Source organism: Xyrauchen texanus, chromosome 7 (assembly GCF_025860055.1).
Source record: "Xyrauchen texanus isolate HMW12.3.18 chromosome 7, RBS_HiC_50CHRs, whole genome shotgun sequence".
Classification (NCBI taxonomy): Eukaryota; Metazoa; Chordata; class Actinopteri; order Cypriniformes; family Catostomidae; genus Xyrauchen; species Xyrauchen texanus.
In genome coordinates, this window is record NC_068282.1 from 764057 (window position 1) to 774126 (window position 10070).

The window sequence follows — 10070 nt, forward strand, 5'->3', positions numbered from 1 at the left end:
CAGTCTGAGGTCCTGAGTGCTCTGGACCAGGTGTTCATTAAGGATCTCTCTGTATTCTGCTGCATTCATATTTCCTTCATCCCTGACCAGTCCCCAAGTCCAAGCTATTGTGCAGGTGATGAGCGGTGCCTGGTGTCCTCCAGACATGATGCTTGGAATTGGGGCACACAGTTCAATCTTCATTTCATCAGACCAGAACATCTTGTTTCTCACATTCTAAGAGTCCTTTAGGTGCTTTTTTATGTGTCGTGCACTAAGGAGAAGCTTCCGTCTGGCCACTCTTTCATAAAGCCCAGATCGGTGGAGAGTTGCAGGGATGGTCGTCCTTCTGCAAGTATCTCCCATCTCCACACATGATCTCTGGAGCTCAACAAGAGTGACCATCGGGTTCTTGATCACCTCTCTTGTCAAGGCCCTTCTCCCCTGATTGCTCAGTTTGGCCAGGCGGACAGCTCTAGGAAGAGTCCTGGTTGCTCCAAACTTCCATTTAAGAATTATGGAGGCCACTATGCTCTTGGGAACCTTCAGTGCATGCAAAAACATTTTATTGTCTTCCCCAGATCTGTCCCTCGACACAGTCCTGTATCTGAGCTCTGCAAGCAGTTCCTTTGACCTCATGGCTTGGTTTTTGCTCTGATATGCATTGACAGCTATAAGACCTTATCTAGAGTTGAAGTCAGAAGTTTACATACACCTCAGCCAAATACATTTAAACTCAGTTTAAGGTCAAGGTTTTGTGATGGCCACTCCAATATCTTGACTTTGTTGCCCTTAAGCCATTTTGACACAACTTTGGAGGTGTGCTTGGGGTCATTGTCCATTTGGAAGACCCATTTGCAACCAAGCTTTAACTTCCTGTCTGATGTCTTGAGATTTTGCTTCAATATATCCACATACTTCTCCTTCATCATGATGTCATCTATTTAGTGAAGTGCACCCGTCCCTCCTGCAGCAAACACCCCCACAACATGATGCTGCACCCCCATGCTTCACGGTTGGGATGCTGTTCTTCACCCTTTTTCCTCCAAACATAACGATGGTCATTATGGACAAACAGTTCAATATGTGTTTCATCAGATCAGAGGACATTTCTCCAGTCAGATCTTTGTCCCCATGTGCACTTGCAAACTGTAGTCTGGCTTTATTATGGTGGTTTTGGAGCAGCGGCTTCTTCCTTGCTGAGCCCTTTCAGGTGATGTCCATGTAGGACTGGTTTTGCTGTGGATCTAGATACTCGTCCACCTGTTTCCTCCAGCATCTTCACAAGGTCCTTTGCTGTTGTTCTGGGATTGATTTGCACTTTTCACACAAACTACGTTCATCTCTAGGAGACAGAATGTGTCTCCTTCCTGAGCGGTGTGATGACTGTGTGGTCACATGGTGTTTATACTGGCGTACTATTGTTTGTTCAGATGCACGTGGCACCTTCAGTTGTTTGGAAATTGCTCCCAAAGATGAATCAGACTTGTGGAGGTCCACAATTGTTTTTGTGAGGTCTTGACTGATTTCTTTTGATTTTCCCATGATGCCAATCAAAGAGGCACTGAGTTTGAAGGTAGGACTTAAAATACATCCACAGGTGCACCTCCAATTCAGTACACCTCCTATCAGAAGCTAATTGGCTAATTGTCTAAAGGCTTGACATCATTTTCTAGAATTTTCCAAGCTACTTAAAGACACAGTTAACTTAGTGTATGTAAACTTCTGACCCACTGGAATTGTGTTGTAGTCAATTAAAAGTGACACAATCGGTCTGTAAACCGACTCGTGTCATGCCCAAAGTAGATGTCCTAAACGACTCGCCAAAACTATAGTTTGCTAATGTGAAATCTGTGGAGTGGTTAAAAAAGGAGTTTTAATGACTTCAATGTAAGTGTATGTAAACTGTGACTTCAACTGTACGTAGACAAGTGTGTGCCTTATCAAATCATGTCCAATCAAAGCGTAGAAACATCTCAAAGATGATCCAGAGAAGTGGGATGCACCTGAGCTAAATTTCAAGTGTCATAGCAAAGGGTCTGAATACTTATTCCAATGTGATATTTCAGTTTTTTTTCAATAACCTGTATTTTGCTTTGTCATTATGGGTTATGGAGTGTAGATTGATGTGAAAAAAAAATAATTTAAAGCATTTTTGCATAAGGCTGCAACGTAACAAAATGTGAAATAAATAAATAAAGGGGTCTGAATAATTTCTAAATGCAATGTATATGCATGTGTGTAGGTGGCGGCAGCATGTAGCAGTGTTTTATTGTTTACATTTGGTTTAAAAACCTTGGCAGGTTCCATGCTGACTTACCCCATAAACAAAATGTGTGTGTTCAGCAATATCTTTTGGGCAACAACAGTGGGAATATTACATTGCTTTGTAGCCAAGACATTAATGTATGGTTATACAGAAATTATGTTCAATAATAAACATATCCTAATGTCAGTGGAGTGAAAAGTGTGACTAGTCCCGGTCTCCCCTATATATCGGGATTATACAACAGCATACAATAAAATATGATTTGTCATGATGGGGATTCAAACCCAGAATCTTTGAAACTATAGATCAGTGTTTTAACACACCGAGCCACTCAGTTGGCATGTCAGGTTGATGGCAAAGAGACATCGTAAGGCTAGAGTCAGCACACAAGTGTGGATTATCTTTTGAACTATAGTTGGCGCTGTCTCAATACTGCTCAGGTATCCTCAGGACATGATGGAGATGCCGAAGCAGGAACCCGATGGAGTGCGTACTCCAGGTAGGGAAGGAGGTGTTGCCCCAAGTGAAGGAGTTCAAGTATCTCGGGGTCTTGTTCACGAGTGAGGGGACAATGGAGCGGGAGGTTGGCCGGAGAATCGGGGCAGCGGGGGCGGTATTGCACTCGCTCTATCGCACCGTTGTCATGAAAAGAGAGCCGGAAGGCAAAGCTCTCGATCCACCGGTCAATTTATGTTCCTACCCTCACCTATGGTCATGAAGGCTGGGTCATGACCGAAAGAAGTAGGTCGCGAGTACAAGCGGCCGAAATGGGCTTCCTCAGAAGGGTGGCGGGCTTCTCCCTTAGAGATAGGGTGAGGAGCTCAGTCATCCGTGAGGAGCTCGGAGTAGAGCCGCTGCTCCTTTGCGTCGAAAGGAGTCAGTTGAGGTGGTTTGGGCATCTGGTAAGGATGCCCCCTGGCCGCCTCCCTAGGGAGGTGTTTCAGGCACGTCCAGCTGGGAGGAGGCCTCGGGGAAGACCCAGGATTAGGTGGAGAAATTACATCCCCACACTGGCCTGGGAACGCCTCGGAGTCCCCCAGTCAGAGCTGGTTAATGTGGCTTGGGATAGGGAGGTTTGGGGCCCCCTGCTGGAGCAGCTGCCCCCGTGACCCGACTTCGGATAAGCGGTTAGCCCTAACCTAACCCTAACCTAACCCTAACCCCTAACCCTAACATTTATGCATAAAATATGTTAACAGAAGCATCAGATTATTCAAAACATTTTTCCCCCTCAATTATAAAACCACATTTGACAATATTTAATTATTTAAATATAATATTTATATATTATTTTTTTTTATATTTTTCAGAACTTGCAAATAAACAAAAAGTATAACAGATATATACAAATATTTTATTTAATTAAAGTGTATATACATCCTTACAAAAGTCTGCACCAAATTACAATGACAAAACAAATGTTGAACTATTTCATTTGACACATATTTGAAGTAACAAGGTTAAATCTTCGTTTGCTGGATATACGTCACTGATCATTTTAAAGTGCCCCTCTTTGCATTAGAAGCAACGACAGCTGTCAATCTCAGAGGTGCACATTAAAAGAGATGCGCGGTATTTCCTGTAGACTGTGGACGCATGTGTGCTGCTGTCTGGCCCCGCCCGGGAGGAGTGACTCTGACTCCGGACTCAAGCTCGAGCTCTTCAGCGCCCTGCAGTTCATGCAGCACCGGGAGCGCGACACACATCACCGCACGTGCACGCGAATCACATTTGGAACATAACGGCGGCAAGAGCGCGGTAAGTACACATATACACGTCATTATGGATTGTGAGGTTTGATCTCCGTTTCCCCGAGAATTTATACAGAAACTGTTGGGGGAGAACACAGCAGCGGGTGGTTTTTTCTCTCATCGGCGCCTGTCGGAGTCAGACACGGAGGGGAGGAAGGAGGAGGTGCTTTATGGAGTTACACTTGTGCCACAATTCTGCGCGCGCAACATTATATTTAGAGCGCACAAAACATGTTCTGCGTGGGCAAGATGATATTTCTAGCATGTAACAATGTATTTTGCACGCCGAGAAGGTAGGAGGAGAGAGTAAAATGTAAGAATTCAATATAAGAGTAAATTCACATTCAAATAATAACTTTTTTAAATTGACTTTTGTTTGCTCAAAATGAATTTATCATTGCTAAAAGATACATCGCTTTACAAAATTAAGTTAAAGCGTGTGCTAAAAATATCATCTTGAGTGTGCAGAACATTTTTGTGCACTCAAAATATCATTTTGCATGTGTAAAATAACTTTACATGCACTCAAAATATCATTTTGCACGTGTAAAATAACTTTTTGTGCGCTCAAAATATCATCTTGCACATGTAAAATAACTTTATGTGCGCTCAAAATATCATTTTGCACATGTAAAATAACTTTATGTGCGCTCAAAATATCATTTTGCACGTGTAAAATAACTTTATTTGGCTCAAAATATCATTTTGCACATGTAAAATAACCTTATATGCGCTCAAAATATCATTTTGCACATGTAAAATAACTTTATGTGCGCTCAAAATATCATTTTGCACATGTAAAATAACTTTATGTGCGCTCAAAATATCATTTTGCACGTGTAAAATAACTTTATTTGGCTCAAAATATCATTTTGCACATGTAAAATAACTTTATTTGGCTCAAAATATCATTTTGCACATGTAAAATAACTTTATGTGCGCTCAAAATATCATTTTGCATGTGTAAAATAACTTTATGTGCGCTCAAAATATCATTTTGCACATGTAAAATAACTTTGTGTGCTCAAAATATCATTTTGCATGTGTAAAATAACTTTATATGCGCTCAAAATATAATTTTGCACATGTAAAATAACTTTATTTGGCTCAAAATATAATTTTGCATGTGTAAAATAACTTTATATGCGCTCAAAATATCATTTTGCACGTGTAAAATAACTTTATATGCGCTCAAAATATCATTTTGCACATGTAAAATAACTTTATGTGCGCTCAAAATATCATTTTGCATGTGTAAAATAACTTTATGTGCGCTCAAAATATCATTTTGCACATGTAAAATAACTTTATATGTGCTCAAAATATAATTTTGCACATGTAAAATAACTTTATTTGGCTCAAAATATCATTTTGTATGTGTAAAATAACTTTATATGCGCTCAAAATATCATTTTGCACGTGTAAAATAATTTTATTTGGCTCAATTTAATTTTGCACATGTAAAATAATTTTATTTGGCTCAAAATATAATTTTGCATGTGTAAAATAACTTCATGTGCGCTCAAAATATCATCTTGTGCGTGCAGAATTGTGGCACGTATGTAACTCCATAGTTCTTCAGCAACTTTCTGATCGTGTGTGCTCGTTAAAACGGCCCGTTTTGCCCGTGTTGAGCTGCTAATGCGACATTTCAAGACACGCGCTGCGGTTTGAGTTTGTGTTGAAACAGTTTCTGCACGTGTTTCATTGAATGTTTGTTCAAGCTCAGTCAGGACGATGTTGTCTCTGTATGTGTACTGATCAATGATAAATGTGTGTATATATGAGTATGAATGTGTGTTTATATCAGCGCGTGAGTCTGTAATGCGCAGCCGCAATTTCTCCTCACGCGAGTCAGACAAAACAAAGGACGATACGGTAATTATCGGCACTTAAGTATATTTTTTAAGTGCATTTAACATAAGAAGGTTGTTGCTAATGTTGTAATGTTTCTGAGGTTTGATTCTGTGTGGTTTGTACGCAACTACATCGATTTAAAAGCACTTAACAACTGTCTAAACTTCATCAGTTGTCCTGTAAAAAAGCTTTAGAAAGTTATAAAAGTAGAGTTTCCATTTTTCAACAACCCTTAAAAGTATTGAAGGTGTACGATTGTGGAGAACCTTGACATTCTTTGATATGTTACTGATGATTCGCATATTCTTGCGCCAAGTTATTTAAAATGAGAGTTGTAGGTTTCCATCCAAAATGTTTGGCATTTTTAAAAATGTGTTGAGTTGTTGCACGTTTCCATCCACTTAGTAAAGCGCATGATCACGATGGAGCCGCTGAATGACCTCTCCCTTTGCCAGAGTGGAGCAAATATTTAATTTGATTCATTTTAATGCATCCACGAGACGCCGCAGAACAAGTGCAATATCTGACATGGGCTGAAATATCTGTGATGCCCACACACCGCCAGTCTCCGCATACCTGGCAGCGCCCGCTCTCAAACCGGTTCTGGCGGATTGTGAGGACCCACTTCATCGACCAGCTGTGGGTTAAACACTTCCGAATGCGGGCCTGGGTATCTCAGCGTGGCGAGTTGTGTGTGGATGCCGCAGAGAATAGCGTGACGCCTCCACACGCACTTCGTCTCCATGGTAACGCACTCAACGAGTCACGTGATGAGATGCGCGGATTGACGGTCTCCAAAGCGGAGGCAACTGAGATTCGTCCTCCACCACCCGGATTGAGGCGAGACACTACGCCACCACGAGGACTCCGAGTGCTTTGGGAATTGGGCGTTCCAGATTGGGGATTAAAGGGGAGAACCACCCAAAAAAACACCCAAATGACAACATTTACATTTATGCATTTGGCAGATGCTTTTATCCAAAGCGACTTACAGAGCACTTATTACAGGGACAATCCCCCCGGAGCAACCTGGAGTTAAGTGTCTTACTCAAGGACACAATGGTGGTGACTGTGGGCATCAAACCAGCAACCTTCTGATTACCAATGTATTATACAGAGCACTTATTACAGGGACAATCCCCCCGGAGCAACCTGGAGTTAAGTGTCTTACTCAAGGACACAATGGTGGTGACTGTGGGGATCAAACCAGCAACCTTCTGATTACCAATGTATTATACAGTGCACTTATTACAGGGACAATCCCCCCGGAGCAACCTGGAGTTAAGTGTCTTACTCAAGGACACAATGGTGGTGACTGTGGGCATCAAACCAGCAACCTTCTGATTACCAATGTATTATACAGGTAGCTCTTAGCCTACTACGGTGACCAACACTCACCGGAGCCAACTCTGAGACGTTAAGTGTCTATGTTCAAGGACACATTGGTGGTGACTGTGGGGATCGAACCAGCAACCTCCTGATTACCAGTTAGGTGCTTTAGCCACTACGTCACCGTTAAGGTTAATTGGCCAAGCGAAAACGGTTAGCGACTGATGCCGACTATCACAAAATGGCCAAATAACGTCCGATTAACCGGCCCGAGCTCCGTTTCCCAAAAGCATCACAAGTCGAAGTTGATTGTAGAAATCATTGGCACCAATAGTCTGAAAGCGATGCTTTTGGGCTGATAAACCGCTCAATCACTAAGTGGCACATTTAATAATTTCTTGACTTGATGATGTGAACCGGTGCACTTTAAATGCTTGGTGAAGTATTCTGTGATGTGTGTGTGTGTGGATGCGTGTGTGTGTGTGTGTGTGTGTGTGTGTTGTTTGGAGATGCATCCTTACACCCGTTCGCTTCGTCATGAAGAGTTCTGTTCTGCCTGTCTGATCCGTTTGCAGATGTTCCGTCATGCCGTGTCTACCTGCGGCGCTGTCGTGCACGCTTGAACTCACACTGTCAGCCATCAGCTCATACACATTTCATCCCAATTCATTCTGCTGCAGAAATAACCCCATTTCAACTGATGTTTGTTTGTCACTCCGTTATTAATGTGCTTTATGTAAATATCCAGTGATACCTCTGATGTTCTTAAGGGGGTGTGTGTGTGTGTGTGTGTGTGTGTGTGTGTGTGTGCGTGTATGTGTGTGTGTGGATGGATGAGTGTGTGTGTGTGGATGTGTGGATGTGTGTGTGTGTGTGTGTGCGTGTATGTGTGTGTGTGGATGGATGAGTGTGTGTGTGTGTGTGTGTGTGTGTGTGTGTGTGTGTGTGTGGATGTGTGTGTGTGTGTGTGTGTGTGTGTGTGTGTGGATGGATGGATGAGTGTGAGTGTGTGTGTGTGTGTGTGTGTGTGTGGATGGATGGATGAGTGTGAGTGTGTGTGTGTGTGTGTGTGTGTGGATGAGTGTGTGTGTGTGTGTGTGTGTGATGAGTGTGTGTGTGTGTGTGTGTGTGTGTGTGTGTGTGTGTGTGTGTGTGGATGGATGGATGGATGGATGGATGAGTGTGTGTGTGTGTGTGTGTGTGTGTGTGTGTGTGTGTGTGTGGATGAGTGTGTGTGTGTGTGTGTGGATGAGTGTGTGTGTGTGTGTGGATGAGTGTGTGTGTGTGTGTGTGTGGATGAGTTTGTCCTGTTGAATAATTCCATAAGCATAAATCGGTTTCTCATGTAATATTAACCGCAGAAGTACTGAAGGAAGTCGTGCATTTATCATTAATATTCTCTGCCCATGGTGAATGACATCAAAAGCTGTTTTATGAGCTGTGTGGACGTCTGGGGTTTCTCACAAACACCTGCTGCTGTAAAATCCATAAGAAGCGTTCACTCGTGGTGCTGTTAAGTTTAAAAGTGACTCGAGGATAGAGTGCTTCTGTTATCTGGGGACAGACCTGTTTACATCCAGGCTTAAAGCTTAATCGTGGGTTGATCAGATTAGGACACGTGTGTGTGTGTGTGTGTGTCTACACTGTTGCAGCACTTGCCATGATTTTGCAGTCTGAGACACTTTTTTGGGGGGAAGTCCACGATATTGCTTCCTTTGTAGTAATTATTTGCTCAGAGGTAAACAGAAGTTTGAAACAGCCGAGCAACGGCATACTGTTTACAATCATTCAGACACCACCCACACCCCTGGGGGCGTTATTTTGGAGGGGCATTTAAATACGTGGCAACAGGGGGCCTGGATAGCTCTGTGGTAAAGACGCGGACTATCACACCTGGAGTCGTGAGTTTGAATCCAGGGCGGGCTGAGTGACTCCAGTCAGGTCTCCTTAGCAACCAAATTGGCCCGGTTGCTAGGGAGGGTAGAGTCACATGGGGTAACCTCCTCGTGGTCGCTATAATGTGGTTTTTGCTCTCGGTGGGGCGTGTGGTGAGTGACTCCAGTCAGGTCTCCTTAGCAACCAAATTGGCCCGGTTGCTAGGGAGGGTAGAATCACATGGGGTAACCTCCTCGTGGTCGCTATAATGTGGTTTTTGCTCTCGGTGGGGCGTGTGGTGAGTGACTCCAGTCAGGGCTCCTTAGCAACCAAACTGGCCCAGTTGCTAGGGAGGGTAGAGTCACATGGGGTAACCTCCTCGTGGTCGCTATAATGTGGTCTTTGCTCTCGGTGGGGCATGTGGTGAGTTGAGCATGGATGCCGCGGTGGATGGCGTGAAGCCTCCACACGCGCTATGTCTATGTGGCTATGCGCTCAAGAAGCCGTGAGATAAGATGCGCGGGTTGACGGTCTCCAAAGCGGAGGCAACTGAGATTCGTCCTCCGACACCACGAGGACTAGGGAATTGGGCGCAACAAACACACGCAACAAACATGCGCTGAGAAAAGACAAGTATCGCAAACATCTGGCAGTGGCGTTGCTACAGCTGACTAGTTAGCCAAAGTTATATCACAGATGGGATAACGTTAGCTTGGCACACCGTTTGCCGATGCCGAAGGACGTTTCCAAGAACAGTCTGAGTACTTTGGCACTCGACGCCTCATCTCCGCTCTTGCCCTTCATCCTTTTCATTGCTTTTCCAAATTTGCTTTGGATGTTTCTCCGTGTTGCTTTGCCTAATTCCGGATCATCAACACCAAGCTTCATAGCAATTTCCTTCCAGGTGTTGTAGGCCATCTTGGAATCTGTTGTGTCTCTGCGCAAACGATCGTAAAGATGTGGGTATGTTTGCAACAGGTCCTCAACTCGCCACTCCAACGTCTTCAAGT

The 10070-nt window shown here is 43.5% G+C and overlaps 1 protein-coding gene across 1 annotated transcript in view; it reads left to right on the plus strand.

Annotated features, from left to right (window-relative positions):
• Positions 1-3895: 3895 nt before the first annotated feature.
• Positions 3896-10070, plus strand: part of ppp1r16b (protein phosphatase 1, regulatory subunit 16B) — an 86545-nt gene continuing 80370 nt past the window's right edge. The window contains exon 1 of the mRNA XM_052130694.1: positions 3896-4006. The gene's annotated coding sequence lies outside the window, so the exon portion shown is untranslated. The remainder of the gene's footprint in view (positions 4007-10070) is intronic.